The sequence below is a fragment of the Argopecten irradians genome, chromosome 15 (assembly GCF_041381155.1).
Source record: "Argopecten irradians isolate NY chromosome 15, Ai_NY, whole genome shotgun sequence".
NCBI classification, from domain to species: Eukaryota; Metazoa; Mollusca; class Bivalvia; order Pectinida; family Pectinidae; genus Argopecten; species Argopecten irradians.
In genome coordinates this window covers 17,445,100-17,467,261 of record NC_091148.1, presented here as the reverse complement: position 1 = coordinate 17,467,261, position 22,162 = coordinate 17,445,100, and the positions used below count along the sequence as shown (strand labels likewise).

General features: G+C 35.4%; 1 pseudogene; it reads right to left on the bottom strand.

Moving 5' to 3' along the window:
* Positions 1 to 9,611: 9,611 nt before the first annotated feature.
* LOC138308640 (uncharacterized) lies at positions 9,612 to 10,772 on the bottom strand (annotated as a pseudogene).
* Positions 10,773 to 22,162: the final 11,390 nt, after the last annotated feature.

Here is a 22,162-nt window from a genome sequence, read left to right as displayed (position 1 = left end):
TTTACGTGCGGTTGTAAAACCACATTTGTCAACATTTTTTCCAGTATGCTCTGACGATATTAATTCCATTTAAATGGTTTCGCCAGAACCCGCACTTAGGGAGAACATCTCACAAGTTAATGAATTTGAAGGCAGTCCAGTTCCCGTTTTGTAAGAAAGGATTACAAATGTAATGGTCAGTAAGTTATCTTTTGAAAAAATGCAATCTTCCGATAAACACTTCAACTGCAATGATGTCGATTTTGCTTTTGATCTGTAACTCATAGGGATTTAACGTTGGAAAAAGACAACATAATCCATGCCATGACTAAAGTATTGAACCTTTGTCTGTTTTCTCTCTGTTGATTGTCGATTGTATTCTTTCCAGACTTTCTATTTCTATTTTGCATTGCTTCAACACATGCTTTGTTATGTTAGTTTACCATCAATCCTCAAACTATACCACACTGATCAGTTTAATTTGATTTGCAGATAAATGACAAAACCAAGACTTAAGGAGAACCCATGCCGGGTAGCGAATGAACTCTCATGTTTATTGTCGTTGATCTTGATGTCACATATGAATCACATCAAAATTTTAATGACGAAGTTTACGCGCGGTTGTAAAACCACATTTGTCAACATTTTTGCAGTATGCTCTGACGATATTAATTCCAATTAAATGGTTTCGCCAGAACCCGCACTTAAGGAGAACATCTCACAAGTTGGAAAATTTGAAGGAAGTCCAATTTTGTTTTGTTAAGAAAGGATGACAAATGTAAAAGAAACTAATTTTTCTTTTGAAAAAATGCAATCTTCCAATAACACTTGGACTGAAATTATGGCGATTTTGCTTTTGATCACAAAACTCATAGGGATTTAATGTTTGGAAAAAGGACAACATAATCCATACCATGACGAAAGTATTGTAACTTTGTCTGTTTTCTCTCTGTTGATTCTGCATTGTATTCTTCTCAGACTTTCTGTTTTGATTGTGCATTGCTACAACACATGCTTTGTTATTTTAGTTTACCATCAATCCTCAAAACTATACCACACTGATCAGTTTAATTTGATTTGCAGATAAATGACAAAACCAAGACTTAAGGAGAACCCATGCCGGGTAGCGAATGAACTCTCATGTTTATTGTCGTTGATCTTGATGTCACATATAAATCACATATGAATCATATCAAAATCTTAATCACGAAGTTTACGCGCGGTTGTAAAACCACATTTGTCAACATTTTTTCCAGTATGCTCTGACGATATTAATTCCATTTAAATGGTTTCGCCAGAACCCGCACTTAGGGAGAACATCTCACAAGTTAATGAATTTGAAGGCAGTCCAGTTCCCGTTTTGTAAGAAAGGATTACAAATGTAAAGGGAAGTAAGTTATCTTTTGAAAAAAATGCAATCTTCCGATAAACACTTCAACTGAAATGATGGCGATTTTGCTTTTGATCTGTAACTCATAGGGATTTAACGTTGGAAAAAAGACAACATAATCCATGCCATGACTAAAGTATTGAACCTTTGTCTGTTTTCTCTCTGTTGATTGTCGATTGTATTCTTTCCAGACTTTCTATTTCTATTGTGCATTGCTACAACACATGCTTTGTTATTTTAGTTTACCATCAATCCTCAAAACTATACCACACTGATCAGTTTAATTTGATTTGCAGATAAATGACAAAACCAAGACTTAAGGAGAACCCATGCCGGGTAGCGAATGAACTCTCATGTTTATTGTCGTTGATCTTGAAGTCACATATGAATCATATCAAAATTTTAATCACGAAGTTTACGCGCGGTTGTAAAACCACATTTGTCAACATTTTTGCAGTATGCTCTGACGATATTAATTCGATTTAAATGGTTTCGCCAGAACCCGCACTTAAGGAGAACATCTCACAAGTTGGAAAATTTGAAGGAAGTCCAATTTTGTTTTGTTAAGAAAGGATGACAAATGTAAAAGAAACTAATTTCTCTTTTGAAAAAATGCAATCTTCCAATAACACTTGGACTGAAATTATGGCGATTTTGCTTTTGATCACTAACTCATAGGGATTTAATGTTTGGAAAAAGGACAACATAATCCATACCATGACGAAAGTATTGTAACTTTGTCTGTTTTCTCTCTGTTGATTCTGCATTGTATTCTTTCCAGACTTTCTGTTATGATTGTGCATTGCTACAACACATGCTTTATTATTTTAGTTTACCTTTGTTATGTTAGTTTACCATCAATCCTTAAACCTATACCACACTAATCAGTTTAATTTGATTTGCAGATAAATGACAAAACCAAGACTAAAGGAGAACCCATGCCGGGTAGCGAATGAACTCTCATGTTTATTGTCGTTGATCTTGAAGTCACATATGAATCATATCAAAATCTTAATCACGAAGTTTACGCGCGGTTGTAAAACCACATTTGTCAACATTTTTGCAGTATGCTCTGACGATATTAATTCCATTTAAAGGGTTTCGCCAGAACTCGGACTTAGGGAGAAAATCTAACAAGTTAATGAATTTGAAGGCAGTCCAGTTCCCGTTTTGTAAGAAAGGATTACAAATGTAAAGGGAAGTAAGTTATCTTTTGAAAAAAAAAAATGCAATCTTCCGATAAACACTTCAACTGAAATGATGGCGATTTTGCTTTTGATCTGTAACTCATAGGGATTTAACGTTGGAAAAAAGACAACATAATCCATGCCATGACTAAAGTATTGAACCTTTGTCTGTTTTCTCTCTGTTGATTGTCGATTGTATTCTTTCCAGACTTCCTATTTCTATTGTGCATTGCTACAACACATGCTTTGTTATTTTAGTTTACCATCAATCCTCAAACCTATACCACACTGATCAGTTTAGTTTGATTTGCAGATAAATGACAAAACCAAGACTTAAGGAGAACCCATGCCGGGTAGCGAATGAACTCTCATGTTTATTGTCGTTGATCTTGAAGTCACATATCAATCACAATCAAAATTTTAATGACGAAGTTTACGCGCGGTTGTAAAACCACATTTGTCAACGTTTTTGCAGTATGCTCTGACGATATTAATTCCATTTAAATGGTTTCGCCAGAACCCGCACTTAAGGAGAACATCTCACAAGTTGGAAAATTTGAAGGAAATCCAATTTTGTTTTGTTAAGAAAGGATGACAAATGTAAAGTGAAGTAAGTTATCTTTTGAAAAAAAATGTAATCTTCCGATAAACACTTCAACTGAAATGATGTCGATTTTGCTTTTGATCTGTAACTCATAGGGATTTAACGTTGGAAAAAAGACAACATAATCCATACCATGACGAAAGTATTGTAACTTTGTCTGTTTTCTCTCTGTTGATTCTGCATTGCATTCTTCTCAGACTTTCAGTTTTGATTGTGCATTGCTACAACACATGCTTTGTTATGTTAGTTTACCATCAATCCTTAAACCTATACCACATTAATCAGTTTAATTTGATTTGCAGATAAATGACAAAACCAAGACTAAAGGAGAACCCATGCCGGGTAGCGAATGAACTCTCATGGTTATTGTCGTTGATCTTGATGTCACATATGAATCACATCAAAATTTTAATGACGAAGTTTACGCGCGGTTGTTAAACCACATTTGTCAACATTTTTGCAGTATGCTTTGACGATATTAATTCCATTTAAAGGGTTTCGCCAGAACTCGGACTTAGGGAGAAAATCTAACAAGTTAATGAATTTGAAGGCAGTCCAGTTCCCGTTTTGTTAAGAAAGGATTACAAATGTAAAGGGAAGTAAGTTATCTTTTGAAAAAAAATGCAATCTTCCGATAAACACTTCAACTGAAATGATGGCGATTTTGCTTTTGATCTGTAACTCATAGGGATTTAACGTTGGAAAAAAGACAACATAATCCATACCATGACGAAAATATTGAACCTTTGGTGTGTTTTCTCTCTGTTGATTGTCGATTGTATTCTTTCCAGACTTTCTATTTCAATTGTGCATTGCTACAACACATGCTTTATTATTTTAGTTTACCATCAAACCTCAAAACTATACCACACTGATAAGTTTAATTTGATTTGCAGATAAATGACAAAACCAATACTTAAGGAGAACCCATGCCGGGTAGCGAATGAACTCTCATGGTTATTGTCGTTGATCTTGATGTCACATATGAATCACATCAAAATTTTAATGACGAAGTTTACGCGCGGTTGTTAAACCACATTTGTCAACATTTTTGCAGTATGCTCTGACGATATTAATTCCATTTAAAGGGTTTCGCCAGAACTCGGACTTAGGGAGAAAATCTAACAAGTTAATGAATTTGAAGGCAGTCCAGTTCCCGTTTTGTAAGAAAGGATTACAAATATAATGGTAAGTAAGTTATCTTTTGAAAAAATGCAATCTTCCGATAAACACTTCAACTTAAATGATGGCGATTTTGCTTTTGATCTGTAACTCATAGGGATTTAACGTTGGAAAAAAGACAACATAATCCATGCCATGACTAAAGTATTGAACCTTTGTCTGTTTTCTCTCTGTTGATTCTGCATTGTATTCTTCTCAGACTTTCTATTTCTATTGTGCATTGCTACAACACATGCTTTGTTATGTTAGTTTACCATCAATCCTTAAACCTATACCACACTGATCAGTTTAATTTGATTTGCAGATAAATGACAAAACCAAGACTTAAGGAGAACCCATGCCGGGTAGCGAATGAACTCTCATGGTTATTGTCGTTGATCTTGATGTCACATATGAATCACATCAAAATTTTAATGACGAAGTTTACGCGCGGTTGTTAAACCACATTTGTCAACGTTTTTGCAGTATGCTCTGACGATATTAATTCCAATTAAATGGTTTCGCCAGAACCCGCACTTAAGGAGAACATCTCACAAGTTGGAAAATTTGAAGGAAGTCCAATTTTGTTTTGTTAAGAAAGGATGACAAATGTAAAAGAAACTAATTTTTCTTTTGAAAAAATGCAATCTTCCAATAACACTTGGACTGAAATTATGGCGATTTTGCTTTTGATCACAAAACTCATAGGGATTTAATGTTTGGAAAAAGACAACATAATCCATACCATGACGAAAGTATTGTAACTTTGTCTGTTTTCTCTCTGTTGATTCTGCATTGTATTCTTCTCAGACTTTCTGTTTTGATTGTGCATTGCTACAACACATGCTTTGTTATGTTAGTTTACCATCAATCCTTAAAACTATACCACACTGATCAGTTTAATTTGATTTGCAGATAAATGACAAAACCAAGACTTAAGGAGAACCCATGCCGGGTAGCGAATGAACTCTCATGTTTATTGTCGTTGATCTTGAAGTCACATATGAATCATATCAAAATCTTAATCACGAAGTTTACGCGCGGTTGTAAAACCACATTTGTCAACATTTTTTCCAGTATGCTCTGACGATTTTAATTCCATTTAAATGGTTTCGCCAGAACCCGCACTTAGGGAGAACATCTCACAAGATGGAAAATTTGAAGGAAATCCAATTTTGTTTTGTTAAGAAAGGATGACAAATGTAAAAGGAAGTAATTTCTCTTTTGAAAAAATGCAATCTTCCGATAAACACTTCAACTGCAATGATGTCGATTTTGCTTTTGATCTGTAACTCATAGGGATTTAATGTTTGGAAAAAGACAACATAATCCATACCATGACGAAAGTATTGTAACTTTGTCTGTTTTCTCTCTGTTGATTCTGCATTGCATTCTTCTCAGACTTTCAGTTTTGATTGTGCCTTGCTACAACACATGCTTTATTATTTTAGTTTACCATCAAACCTCAAAACTATACCACACTGATCAGTTTAATTTGATTTGCAGATAAATGACAAAACCAAGACTTAAGGAGAACCCATGCCGGGTAGCGAATGAACTCTCATGTTTATTGTCGTTGATCTTGATGTCACATATCAATCATATCAAAATCTTAATCACGAAGTTTACGCGCGGTTGTAAAACCACATTTGTCAACATTTTTTCCAGTATGCTCTGACGATTTTAATTCCATTTAAATGGTTTCGGCAGAACCCGCACTTAGGGAGAACATCTCACAATTTGGCAAATTTATAGGAAATCCAATTTTGTTTTGTAAGAAAGGATTACAAATGTAAAGTGAAGTAAGTTATCTTTTGAAAAAAATGTAATCTTCCGATAAACACTTCAACTGAAATGATGTCGATTTTGCTTTTGATCTGTAACTCATAGGGATTTAACGTTGGAAAAAAGACAACATAATCCATGCCATGACGAAAGTATTGAACCTTTGGTGTGTTTTCTCTCTGTTGATTGTCGATTGTATTCTTTCCAGACTTTCTATTTCAATTGTGCATTGCTACAACACATGCTTTATTATTTTAGTTTACTTTATTATTTTAGTTTACCATCAAACCTCAAAACTATACCACACTGATAAGTTTAATTTGATTTGCAGATAAATGACAAAACCAATACTTAAGGAGAACCCATGCCGGGTAGCGAATGAACTCTCATGTTTATTGTCGTTGATCTTGATGTCACATATAAATCACATATGAATCACATCAAAATTTTAATGACGAAGTTTACGCGCGGTTGTTAAACCACATTTGTCAACATTTTTGCAGTATGCTCTGACGATATTAATTCCATTTAAAGGGTTTCGCCAGAACTCGGACTTAGGGAGAAAATCTAACAAGTTAATGAATTTGAAGGCAGTCCAGTTCCCGTTTTGTAAGAAAGGATTACAAATATAATGGTAAGTAAGTTATCTTTTGAAAAAAATGCAATCTTCCGATAAACACTTCAACTTAAATGATGGCGATTTTGCTTTTGATCTGTAACTCATAGGGATTTAACGTTGGAAAAAAGACAACATAATCCATGCCATGACTAAAGTATTGAACCTTTGTCTGTTTTCTCTCTGTTGATTGTCGATTGTATTCTTTCCAGACTTCCTATTTCTATTGTGCATTGCTACAACACATGCTTTGTTATTTTAGTTTACCATCAATCCTCAAACCTATACCACACTGATCAGTTTAGTTTGATTTGCAGATAAATGACAAAACCAAGACTTAAGGAGAACCCATGCCGGGTAGCGAATGAACTCTCATGGTTATTGTCGTTGATCTTGATGTCACATATGAATCACATCAAAATTTTAATGACGAAGTTTACGCGCGGTTGTAAAACCACATTTGTCAACGTTTTTGCAGTATGCTCTGACGATATTAATTCCAATTAAATGGTTTCGCCAGAACCCGCACTTAAGGAGAACATCTCACAAGTTGGAAAATTTGAAGGAAGTCCAATTTTGTTTTGTTAAGAAAGGATGACAAATGTAAAAGAAACTAATTTTTCTTTTGAAAAAATGCAATCTTCCAATAACACTTGGACTGAAATTATGGCGATTTTGCTTTTGATCACTAACTCATAGGGATTTAATGTTTGGAAAAAGGACAACATAATCCATACCATGACGAAAGTATTGTAACTTTGTCTGTTTTCTCTCTGTTGATTCTGCATTGTATTCTTCTCAGACTTTCTGTTTTGATTGTGCATTGCTACAACACATGCTTTATTATTTTAGTTTACCATCAATCCTCAAAACTATACCACACTAATCAGTTTAATTTGATTTGCAGATAAATGACAAAACCAATACTTAAGGAGAACCCATGCCTTGTTGCGAATGAACTCTCATTTCTTTTGTCGTTGATCTTGAAGTCACATATGAATCACATCAAAATCTTAATCACGAAGTTTACGCGCGGTTGTAAAATCACATTTGTCAACATTTTTGCAGTATGCTCTGACGATATTAATTCCATTTAAATGGTTTCGCCAAATCCCGCACTTAGGGAGAACATCTCACAAGTTAATGAATTTGAAGGCAGTCCAGTTCCCGTTTTTAAGAAAGGATTACAAATGTAAAGGGAAGTAAGTTATCTTTTGAAAAAAAATGCAATCTTCCGATAAACACTTCAACTGAAATGATGGCGATTTTTGCTTTTGATCTGTAACTCATAGGGATTTAATGTTTGAAAAAAAGACAACATATTCTCCCATACTTCACAGGGATATCCCGCGGTTGCTAGGGAAAAGATAACTCTATCTTACACAGGGGGGTGTAAGACAGCTCACACGCATTAGACAATAACGTGACGTCATCGATACATGTGGCGTAACTGCGCCGCGCATTGTAGATGACGTCATCAATTTTGACGCATAACGACGTTCTTGCGATAATGGCGCGATAAAAAAACTGGAAACCAAGTGGAATCTCATCATTTTTTTTCTACTAAGTATGGGAGAAAAAGAATCTTACATGGGTCTGTGAAGTGGACAGGGATATCTCAACCCTCGTGAAAGATTTTGGCCGTCAACCCTCGGCAGGCCTCGGGTTGACCGGCCAAAATCTTTCACTCGGGTTGAGATATCCCTGTCCACTTCACAGACCCATGTAAGATTCTATTAATCCATACCATGACGAACGTATTATAACTTTGTTTTCATTCTGTTGATTCTGCATTGCATTCTTTCCAGACTTTCTGTTTTGATTGTGCTTTACTACAACATATGCTTTATTTCTGCATTTTTTCCAGACGTTCTGTTTCTCGATTGTGCATCGCTACAACACATGCTTTATTATTTTAGTTTACCATCAATCGTCAAAACTATACCACACTGATCAGTTTAATTTGATTTGCAGATAAAGGACAAAACCAAGACTTAAGGAGAACCCATGCCGGGTAGCGAATGAACTCTCATGTTTATTGTCGTTGATCTTGATGTCACATATAAATCACATATGAATCATATCAAAATCTTAATCACGAAGTTCGCGCGCGGTTGTAAAACACATTTGTCAACATTTTTTCCGGTATGCTCTGACGATATTAATTCCAATTAAATGGTTTCGCCAGAACCCGCACTTAGGGAGAACATCTCACAAGTTAATGAATTTGAAGGCAGTCCAGTTGCCGTTTTGTAAGAAAGGATTACAAATGTAAAGGGAAGTAAGTTATCGTTTGGAAAAAAAATGCAATCTTCCGATAAACACTTCAACTGAAAAGATGGCGATTTTGCTTTTGATCTGTAACTCATAGGGATTTAATGTTTGAAAAAAAGACAACATATTCTCCCATACTTCACAGGGATATCCCGCGGTTAGTTTAAACCATATTTTATTTTCAAAAACAAGGTCATTTGTTGTATTACATACAAATGTAAGGTTTCAGAAAAAAGTATTGATATACTTATATAAATCTGTCTCCTTAGTACAGACAGGCTGGCGACAAACACTTCAGAGCAAATTGTAAACAGAAAAGAAAAACAACAAAAACATATGTATCAAATAAGTGACAAATATGTGTAAACTAGAGGGAGGGGAGGGAGAAAGTGGGAGACAGTGAACAGTGGGATGGAGTATTAAATAACTGAGAGTGTGTGAAGTATAGGAAGGAGGAAGGAGATAATAAATACAAAATGAAAACTGAATTCTTAGGGAAGTGATACTGGGTTACTATATAATGATGTGTAATCCTAAGATGTTTGAATAACGTCATTGTATTATGACAAGTGAAAACATTCTCTCGTCCAGGGACCTGGGCAACAAAATAAATATTCACTCAAAGCGTTTAGTATGTGAAATAAAATTATGAACACAACGGAAAATATATTCGTTATCAGCGATAGACAAGCTTGGATCTCCATATAAAAGAGTGTCCAGAGTGAAGCCTTCGGGTGAATTCATGAAAAATGTTTGTCTAATATCACTATGATTAGTACAATAGAGAAGAAAATGAGCTGTTGTTTCGTCAGCTTGTCTGCAGGAGCACAAGGGACTCTCTACAAGATTACGGCTGAAAAGGTGAGATTTTAAAGCGCTACAGTTCATTCTTAGCCTGGCATGATGGATCTGATCTATACGTTTTCCGTGATTGTAATATGGAGGGACTGTTCGGGAGTGTCTGTGAAGTATTTTTTAAGGTTACTTATAGATGGGTTGTTTTTTATATCAGAAGGAAGAGAATTCCACAAGTCAATAGAAGAAGGAAGAAATGATCGTTTGTAGAAATTAGTTTTGCAAAAGACATTACTTAGGTGATCAGCATCACGTATATAATGTTGGTGTGAATCGTTTCTGCGTTGTGGAAGTAACTCAGATAAATAGGAAGGGGAAAAGCCAAAGACCATTTTATGTACCTGAATATTTTTTTTCATGCTGCGTCTTAATTTTAAGCTATCCAACCCAGATTCCCTGTGTAGATTTCATGACTAGTAAGTTTAGTGCCCCCAGTAATTATTCTCGCAGCTTCAAGTTGTATATTTTCCAGTTGCTGGATTTGTTGAATAGTTAAGTTGTCCCAGACAATATCTGCGTATTCCAGAATGGGTCTAATAAATGAAAAGTAAAGAGTTTGGAGCGATTTTCTATCAATATTGAATTTAAATTTTCTAAGAATACTTAGTTTGACAGAAGCTTTTTTAATCATATAATGTAATCGTTCTGTCCATGTCCCATCGTGAGAGAAAAATATCCCTATATGTTTATGTTGTTTGACCTCAGTAATCGGAATGTCGTTCATGTAAAGAGGGGGTGTTGGGGCTTATTCATTTTCCTACTAATTAACAGAGATTCCGTTTTTTCAGGATTAAATTTTACCAACCAATTTTCAGACCAAATATGTATTTTCCTTAAATTTTCATTTAACAAATCTGTACATCTAGGCGGAGTGTCTACGATGGCGTAAAGGGAAGTATCATCAGCGAACAGTTTAATCATAGTGTTAATTCCATCGACTATATCATTGATATATATTAAAAATAACAAAGGACCTAGTATCGACCCCTGAGGAACACCAGTCTTGATATCCATCCAATCTGAGGTCTTACTATTTATAACCACTCTTTGCCTCCTATTACTTAAATAACTTTTAAACCATGACAGTAGATTACCCCCAATACCCAGTTGTCGTAATTTAAAAAGTAATCCAGAATGCCATACTCTGTCGAAGGCCTTGCTGATGTCACAGAAGATTAACCTAATTTCCTTACCTTTATCAAGGGCAGAATATATATTATTAGTAATAGAGAGCAGTTGGTTAGTTGTTGAGTCACCAGCCCTGAACCAAGACTGAGAAGAAGATAATTAGGAGTTGTCAATAATGAATTTGTAGAGATACTTGTATATACATTTTTCCATCACTTTACCTAAGATTGATATTAGAGATATTGGCCTGTAGTTGTTAAGGACGGAAGGATGATCTTTTTTGAAAACGGAAATAGCATTAGCTATTTTCCAGTTACTGGGGAAAGTGGAGGAATTTAAAGATTTATTGAAGATAGTTTGAAGGGGATAAGTTAGGATTACAGCTGCTTCCTTAAGCAATCTAGGATTAATAAGATCATTCAGGATTAGATAGGACAGATATAATGTCATTTCTATCGATATGTAAATTAGTAAGAAGGGGTTCGTTGTTATTAGATGGGGGGAGGACAGCATTGGTATCATCAACTGTGGAGTTGAGACAAAAGAATTCATTAAAGGCATTAGCTTTATCAGTATCATTAGTAATAATCGAAGTATTAGTATGGAGAGGTGGTATATTACTGGGGTTTTTTTGGGTGTTAAATAACAGTTTACTTACCGTGTTCCACCAGGTTTTTCCGCCAGAATTATTAACCAGAATTCCACATAATTTACGAGTGTATTTGGACTTAGCATTACGTATTATACCTACCAGTCTGTTTCTAACTCTCTTATACTTACCCCAATCATCTAAAGTTCCCGATCTCTTTGCTGAATTAAATAATCTTTTCCTTTTCCTGGTTAATTTCCGAATTTCGTTGGTCATCCATGGTGGATCCCTACTACGTATAGTTACAACTTTGTTTGGAATACATTCCCTAGCAATATTTTTAAGAACATCAGCAAAACCTTCGAGAGAAGAATCTATATCATCAATAGATAACACATCATCCCAATTAACATTAGAAAGTTTTTCTCTATACGTATCGTAATCGCCTTGATCGTACAACCAAATGTTACGTTTAACAAAAGATTTTTTATGTACTGTAATATTTAGGCTGCAGTAGACGGGACAGTGATACCTCAGAGGTTGATCTAGAAAGCTTTCCCCGACAGAGCATTTATCTATCAAGTTAGTATTACTGGTACATATAACATCAAGTAGAGACGAAAAATTTTCATAGTAAAAGGTAGGAGACGATATGGACTGGATCAAATTGAATGATTGTAGAAGTTCATGTATGTGACGAACAGTTGGATTGTAAGTAAGATAATTAGCGTTCAGATCACCAGTAAAGATAATATTGTCACATCCAGTGTTGAAAGCCAGTTCTAAGGAGCTAGAAATATGATCCCAATGAGAAACAGGAGAATTAGGTGGTCTGTAAAATGTACCATAGAGCACAGAGGTACCCGATCAATTCAGTTCAATCCAAACGCATTCAATGGTCGGAAGTTCGAGATCTGGGCGACGCTTGGAAGGTATATCATTTTTTACATATACGGACACTCCCCCTCTCACACGATATGATCTAAAATGACAGTATGGATCACAGTATCCAGGTAGAGTATAATCGGTTAGATCGTCATTCGCAGAAAGCCAAGTTTCAGTAAATGATAGAATGCAGATATTATGAAGCTCAGTGAATAATATATCCATCTTATTACGAAGACTTTGGACATTTAAGTGGACAAAGGAGTATTTGGAATTATCAAAGTAGTCACTGGCAGTACTAGAAAGGAAGGAAGATTCGGACGAGGCGTCCGAGTCAGAGGAATGTATTCATAGGACCTGGATTAAGCTCAATATTTCCAGAAAGAATAAGTAAAATATGGATTACACAAACGAAAAAAAAAAAAAAAAAAAAAAAAAATACAGTCATTTGCTTTCCCAAGTCCCTGGCTACGAGGTACACAGTTAACATCGGATGTTGAAGTACTTATGATTTGTTTTCTATGATATAATCCTTTCCGAGCACGGTATAAAGATAAAGACACTGGCATTAAGTTACGTCAGTACTGAAGTACAATAACAGGTAACGGTGTGCCCGAACAGGATACATCATGTATAATTCAAATATTACCAGTATCACATACCCAGGAGAGGGGAGAGACAGGGGGGTGGGGGTACAGAGGAAAAGAAGAGAGTTCAGAATGGTAAACATTAAGGATTTGGAAAATAACGAGGTGTCCATGTGAGGTGAGGTGATATGTTAAATATAGCTCAGTAAGTTGTAGATGTATAGAAAAACACTAGCAGAATACTAATAAGACGAAAACAAGTGCATTTCGATGACACTTCACAAAGCACGAATATGCGATCTAGCTACATAATTTTACATGTAAAAAATGAGTATATACATTGTATACAGTACAGTGCATACATATTTGTAAAGATATCTAAATCCAAGCACAAATCCAAGCACGTCATGCCTGTACATATAAAGGCGAATATAGACGAGTTACATTTTCACTATACACCAGCTCGCCTCAGTTCGGTAACCTGCTCATGACCCCGTAAAAGCACGTGCACGTGGTTCGATCATATTCAATGACCAATGGCCTTGCGCGAGATATGTGAATGTGTACCGGGAACTTGGGGGAGGGCAGGCTACCGCACATATAAACAAAGTCAAAGATACTATGTCAATAAAACCTTTAGCACTTTATAGTCATTATCTATAAAGTTGGAGAATCAATTCAACAATACACAACACAACTGAGTAGGGAATTTAGGTTGTTCTTGAAATTGGAGTATGAATATTTACAGACATATATATATACATGTGTGAGAGTACTCTATGATGGAATATTCCATGGGCTCATGTTTGTAAACAAATGAAATAAAGGTCAACTAAAGGTATGAATGTCACAATATGTTCAATTATTGTAAATTCATAAAAGCTGTTCAATAATTTCAACCTGTTCGACGTGTACAAAATACTAGCAGGATACTATTAAAAAAATGCATACGGATGGCACTTCACAAAGTACGAATAAGCGATCTAACTACATGTACACGAAAAAAAAAATATATATATATATTATATGTACAGTTTATACAGTACAATGTATACATATTTGTCAAGATATCTGAATAAAAGCACGCCATGCATGTTAATATAATGTGGAATATAGACGAATTACACTTCACTATACATCTGCTCGTCTCAGTTTGGTAACCTGCTCACGACCCCGTAAAAGCACGTGGTTCGATCATATTCAATGACCAATGGCATTGCGCGAGAAATGCAATCGCGTACCGGGAACTTGGGGGAGGGCAGGCTACCGCACATATAAACAAAGTCATATATAGTATGTCAATTAAACCTTTAGCACTTTTATAGTCATTATCTGTAAAGTTCGGAGAATCAATACAGCGCAATACACAACACAACAGAGTAGAGAGTATTGGTTGCTATTGAAATTGAAGTATATTTTTACACGCACATGTACTTGTGTGTGAGTACACTAAAATGGAACAATCCAAGGGCTCATGTTTATAAACAAATGAAATGAAGGTCAACTAAAGGTATGTATTCACAATATATTTCAGTTATTGTAAGTTCGTAAAAGCTGTTCAAATAATTTCGCGTTAAAACCACTTTTTGATACCTAGGCAAAGAATATTGCGGCTGGAAGCCAGGTTGGGCCGGAGTGAGGCTCATTGTAGAAGAAGGTGAAGTGAACGCTTCAGATAGAGAGTTATTTAAAATATCTGATTGTTTATGTCTTTTGAGGTCTCTGGGGGTGAGAGAATGTGATGATGACTCGATTACGTTTCTCTCCTAGAAGAGGCGAGGAAGACATGTGTGTCAACAGTAATTGAACACAACGTATACACAAAGTTAATATCTGTCATGAGCTGGGGAATAGCTGTATGTATATACATGTAGGTATATGTACTTCAACAGTTCATCGATAGTGAAGACAATGGATGCCACGACTGCACGGGCCAGGCATGAGTACTTACATAATGGTAAATATATATAGTATACAAACGGCAGTCAACTGCTGGCAATCTTGTAGATATTGTTGTAACTAAGACATCTAGGAGCTTTCCATGATAAGATTAAATCTCTGGATCCTCGTAAAGTTACCTTTTTACATATTTCTGGAGGAGCTGCTCCGACGTGTCAATCACCCACCAAGGGCAGATGTAACGCGGTTGCTAGGGAAAAGATAACTCTATCTTACACAGGGGGGGTGTAAGACAGCTCACACGCACTAGACAATAACGTGACGTCATCGATACATGTGGCGTAACTGCGCCGCGCATTGTAGATGACGTCATCAATTTTGACGCATAACGACGTATCTGCGATAATGGCGCGATGAAAAAACTGGAAACCAAGTGGAATCTCATCATTTTCTTCTACTAAGTATGGGAGAAAAAGAATCTGACATGGGTCTGTGAAGTGGACAGGGATATCTCAACCCTCGTGAAAGATTTTGGCCGTCAACCCTCGGCAGGCCTCGGGTTGACCGGCCAAAATCTTTCACTCGGGTTGAGATATCCCTGTCCACTTCACAGACCCATGTAAGATTCTATTAATCCATACCATGACGAACGTATTGTAACTTTGTTTTCATTCTGTTGATTCTGCATTGCATTTTTTCCAGACGTTCTGTTTTGATTGTGCATTGCTACAACATATGCTTTATTATTTTAGTTTACCATCAATCCTCAAAACTATACCACACTAATCAGTTTAATTTGATTTGCAGATAAAGGACAAAATCAAGACTTAAGGTGAACCCATGCCGGGTAGCGAATGAACTCTCATGTTTATTGTCGCTGATCTTGAAGTCACATATAAATCACATCAAAATCTTAATCACGAAGTCTACGTGCGCTTGTAAAACCACATTTGTTAACATTTTTTCCAGTATGCTTTGACGATATTAATTCCAATTAAATGGTTTCGTCAGAACCCGCACTTAGGGATAACATCTCACAAGTTAATGAATTTGAAGGCAGTCCAGTTCCCGTTTTGTAAGAAAGGATTACAAATGTAAAGGGAAGTAAGTTATCTTTTGAAAAAAAAATGCAATCTTCCGATAAACACTTCAACTGAAATGATGGCGATTTTGCTTTTGATCTGTAACTCATAGGGATTTAATGTCTGAAAAAAAGACAACATATTCTCCCATACTTCACAGGGATATCCCGCGGTTGCTAGGGAAAAGATAATTCTATCTTACACAGGGGGGTGTAAGACAGCTCACACACACTAGACAATAACGTGACGTCATCGATACATGTGGCGTAACTGCGCCGCGCATTGTAGATGACGTCATCAATTTTGACGCATAACGACGTATCTGCGATAATGGCGCGATAAAAAAACTGGAAACCAAGTGGAATCTCATCATTTTTTTCTACTAAGTATGGGAGGAAAAGAATCTTACATGGGTCTGTGAAGTGGACAGGATATCTCAACCCTCGTGAAAGATTTTGGCCGTCAACCATCGGCAGGCCTCGGGTTGACCGGCCAAAATCTTTCACTCGGGTTGAGATATCCCTGTCCACTTCACAGACCCATGTAAGATTCTATTAATCCATACCATGACGAACGTATTGTAACTTTGTTTTCATTCTGTTGATTCTGCATTGCATTATTTCCAGACTTTCTGTTTTGATTGTGCTTTACTACAACACATTTGATTTGCTGATAAATGACAAAACCAAGACTTAAGGAGAACCCATGCCGGGTAGCGAATGAACTCTCATGTTTATTGTCGCTGATCTTGAAGTCACATATAAATCACATCAAAATCTTAATCACGAAGTTTACGTGCGCTTGTAAAACCACATTTGTCAACATTTTTTCCAGTATGCTCTGACGATATTAATTCCATTTAAATGGTTTCGCCAGAACCCGCACTTAGGGAGAACATCTCACAAGTTAATGAATTTGAAGGCAGTCCAGTTCCCGGTTTGTAAGAAAGGATTACAAATGTAAAGGGAAGTAAGTTATCTTTTGAAAAAAATGCAATCTGCCGATAAACACTTCAACTGAAATGATGGCGATATTGCTTTTGATCTGTAACTCATAGGGATTTAACGTTGGTAAAAAGACAACATAATCCATGCCATGACAAAAATATTGAACCTTTGTCTGTTTTCTCTCTGTTGATTGTCGATTGTATTCTTTCCAGACTTCCTATTTCAATTGTGAGTTGCTATAACACATCCTGTGTTATGTTAGTTTACCATCAATCCTCAAAACTATACCACACTGATCAGTTTAATTTGATTTGCAGATAAATGACAAAACCAAGACTTAAGGAGAACCCATGCCAGGTAGCGAATGAACTCTCATGTTTATTGTCGTTGATCTTATGTCACATATGAATCACATCAAAATCTTAATCACGATGTTTACGATGCTTGTAAAACCACATTTGGCAACATTTTTTCAATATGGTCTGGCGATATTAATTCGATTTAAATGATGTCGCCAGAACCCACATTTAAGGAGAACATCTCATAGTTGGTAAATTTGAAGTAAGTCCAGTCTCGTTGTGTTAAGAACGGATGACAAATGTAAAAGGATGTAATTTCTCTTTTGAAAAAATGTAACCCTCCGACAAACGCCTGAATTCTAATATTGCCACTTTTGTTTTTGATTTGTAACGTTTGAAATTCAACATTAGAAGAAAAAAGGCACCACAATCCATGTCATGACGAAAATATTGAATCCTTGTCTGTTTTCTCTCTGTTGATTGTCGATTGTATGCTTTCCAAACTTCTATTTCTATTGTGCATTGCTACAACACTTGCTTTATTATTTTAGTTTACCATCAATCCTCAAACCTATACCACACTGATCAGTTTAATTTGATTTGCTGATAAATGACAAAACCAAGACTTAAGGTGAACCCATGCCGGGTAGCGAATGAAATCTCATATTTATTCTCGTTAATCTTGAAGTCACATATGAATCATATCAAAATTTTAATCACGAAGTTTACGCGCGGTTGTAAAACCACATTTGTCAACATTTCCCAGTATGCTCTGACGATATTAATTCGATTTAAATAAAGTCGCCAGAACCCACACTTAAGGACAACATCTTATAAGTTGGAAAATTTGAGGGAAGTCCAGTTTTGCTTTGTTAAGAAAAGATGACAAATGTAAAAGGAAGTAATTTCTCTTTTGAAAAAAATGCAATCTTTCAAAAACACTTGGACTGAAATTATGGCGATTTTGCTTTTGATCTTTAACTCATAGGGATTTAACGTTGGAAAAAAGACAACATAATCCATGCCATGACGAAAGTATTGTAACTTTGTCTGTTTTCTCTCTGTTGATTGTCGATTGTATGCTTTCCAAACTTTCTATTTCTATTGTGCATTGCTACAACACATGCTTTGTTATTTTATTTTTCCATCAATCCTCAAACCTATACCACACTGATCAGTTTAATTTGATTTGCTGATAAATGACAAAACCAAGACTTAAGGAGAACCCATGCCGGGTAGCGAATGAACTCCCATGTTCATTGTCGTTGATCATGATGTCACATATAAATCACATATGAATCACATCAAAATCTTAATTACGAAGTTTACGTGAGCTTTATCAAAACCACATTTGTCAACATTTTTTTCCAGTATGCTCTGACGATATTAATTCCATTTAAATGGTTTCGCCAGAACCCGCCCTTAGGGAGAACATCTCACAAGTTAATGAATTTGAAAGCAGTCCAGTTCCCGTTTCGTAAGAAAGGATTAGAAATTTAAAGGGAGGTAAGTTATTGTTTGAAAAAAATGCAATCTGCCGATAAACACTTTAACTCAAATGATGGCGATTTTGCTTTTGATCTGTAACTCATAGGGATTTAACGTTGGAAAAAAGACAACATAATCCATGCCATGAATAAAGTATTGAACCTATGACTGTTTTCTCTTTGTTGATTGTCGATTGTATTTTTCCCAGACGTTTTATTTCGATTTGCATTGCTATAACACATGCTGTGTTATGTTAGTTTACCATCAATTCTCAAAACTATACCACACTGATCAGTTTAATTTGATTTGCAGATAAATGACAAAACCAAGACTTAAGGAGAACCCATGCCGGGTAGCGAATGAACTCTCATGTTTATTGTCGTTGATCTTTATGTCACATATGAATCACATCAAAATCTTAATCACGATGTTTACGATGCTTGTAAAACCACATTTGGCAATATTTTTTCAATATGGTCTGGCGATATTAATTCGATTTAAATGATGTCGCCAGAACCCATATTTAAGGAGAACATCTCATAGTCGGTAAATTTGAAGTAAGTCCAGTCTCGTTGTGTTAAGAACGGATGACAAATGTAAAAGGATGTAATTTCTCTTTTGAAAAAATGTAACCCTCCGACAAACGCCTGAATTCTAATATTGCCACTTTTGTTTTTGATTTGTAACGTTTGAAATTCAACATTTGAAGAAAAAAGGCACCACAATCCATGTCATGACGAAAATATTGAATCCTTGTCTGTTTTCTCTCTGTTGATTGTCGATTGTATGCTTTCCAAACTTTCTATTTCTATTGTGCATTGCTACAACACTTGCTTTATTATTTTAGTTTACCATCAATCCTCAAACCTATACCACACTGATCAGTTTAATTTGATTTGCTGATAAATGACAAAACCAAGACTTAAGGTGAACCCATGCCGGGTAGCGAATGAAATCTCATATTTATTCTCGTTAATCTTGAAGTCACATATGAATCATATCAAAATTTTAATCACGAAGTTTACGCGCGGTTGTAAGACCACATTTGTCAACATTTTTCCAGTATGCTCTGACGATATTAATTCGATTTAAATAAAGTCGCCAGAACCCACACTTAAGGACAACATCTTATAAGTTGGAAAATTTGAGGGAAGTCCAGTTTTGCTTTGTTAAGAAAAGATGACAAATGTAAAAGGAAGTAATTTCTCTTTTGAAAAAAATGGAATCTTTCAAAAACACTTGGACTGAAATGATGGCGATTTTGCTTTTGATCTTTAACTCATAGGGATTTAACGTTGGAAAAAGACAACATAATCCATGCCATGACGAAAGTATTGTAACTTTGTCTGTTTTCTCTCTGTTGATTGTCGATTGTATGATTTCCAAACTTTCTATTTCTATTGTGCATTGCTACAACACATGCTTTGTTATTTTATTTTTCCATCAATCCTCAAACCTATACCACACTGATCAGTTTAATTTGATTTGCTGATAAATGGCAAAACCAAGACTTAAGGAGAACCCATGCCGGGTAGCGAATGAACTCTCATGTTTATTGTCATTGATCATGATGTCACATATAAATCACATATGAATCACATCAAAATCTTAATTACGAAGTTTACGTGAGCTTTATCAAAACCACATTTGTCAACATTTTTTTTCAGTATGCTCTGACGATATTAATTCCATTTAAATGGTTTCGCCAGAACCCGCCCTTAGGGAGAACATCTCACAAGTTAATGAATTTGAAAGCAGTCCAGTTCCCGTTTCGTAAGAAAGGATTAGAAATTTAAAGGGAGGTAAGTTATTGTTTGAAAAAAATGCAATCTGCCGATAAACACTTTAACTCAAATGATGGCGATTTTGCTTTTGATCTGTAACTCATAGGGATTTAACGTTGGAAAAAAGACAACATAATCCATGCCTTGAATAAAGTATTGAACCTTTGTCTGTTTTCTCTTTGTTGATTGTCGAATGTATTTTTCCCAGACGTTTTATTTCGATTTGCATTGCTATAACACATGCTGTGTTATGTTAGTTTACCATCAATTCTCAAAACTATACCACACTGATCAGTTTAATTTGATTTGCAGATAAATGACAAAACCAAGACTTAAGGAGAACCCATGCCGGGTAGCGAATGAACTCTCATGTTTATTGTCGTTGATCTTTATGTCACATATGAATCACATCAAAATCTTAATCACGATGTTTACGATGCTTGTAAAACCACATTTGGCAACATTTTTTCAATATGGTCTGGCGATATTAATTCGATTTAAATGATGTCGCCAGAACCCACATTTAAGGAGAACATCTCATAGTTGGTAAATTTGAAGTAAGTCCAGTCTCGTTGTGTTAAGAACGGATGACAAATGTAAAAGGATGTAATTTCTCTTTTGAAAAAATGTAACCCTCCGACAAACGCCTGAATTCTAATATTGCCACTTTTGTTTTTGATTTGTAACGTTTGAAATTCAACATTTGAAGAAAAAAGGCACCACAATCCATATCATGACGAAAATATTGAATCCTTGTCTGTTTTCTCTCTGTTGATTGTCGATTGTATGCTTTCCAAACTTTCTATTTCTATTGTGCATTGCTACAACACTTGCTTTATTGTTTTAGTTTACCATCAATCCTCAAACCTATACCACACTGATCAGTTTAATTTGATTTGCTGATAAATGACAAAACCAAGACTTAAGGTGAACCCATACCGGGTAGCGAATGAAATCTCATATTTATTCTCGTTAATCTTGAAGTCACATATGAATCATATCAAAATTTTAATCACGAAGTTTACGCGCGGTTGTAAAACCACATTTGTCAACATTTTTCCAGTATGCTCTGACGATATTAATTCGATTTAAATAAAGTCACCAGAACCCACACTTAAGGACAACATCTTATAAGTTGGAAAATTTGAGGGAAGTCCAGTTTTGCTTTGTTAAGAAAGGATGACAAATGTAAAAGGAAGTACATATATGTAATTTCTCTTTTGAAAAAAATGCAATCTTTCAAAAACACTTGGACTGAAATAATGGCGATTATGCTTTTGATCTGTAACTCATAGGGATTTAATGTTTGGAAAAAAACAACATAATCCATACCATGACGAAAGTATTGTAACTTTGTCTGTTTTCTCTCTGTTGATTGTCGATTGTATGCTTTCCAAACTTTCTATTTCTATTGTGCATTGCTACAACACTTGCTTTATTATTTTAGTTTACCATCAATCCTCAAACCTATACCACACTGATCAGTTTAATTTGATTTGCTGATAAATGACAAAACCAAAACTTAAGGAGAACCCATGCCGGGTAGCGAATGAACTAACATGTTTATTGTCGTTGATCTTGAAGTCACATATGAATCATATCAAAATCTTAATCACAAAGTTT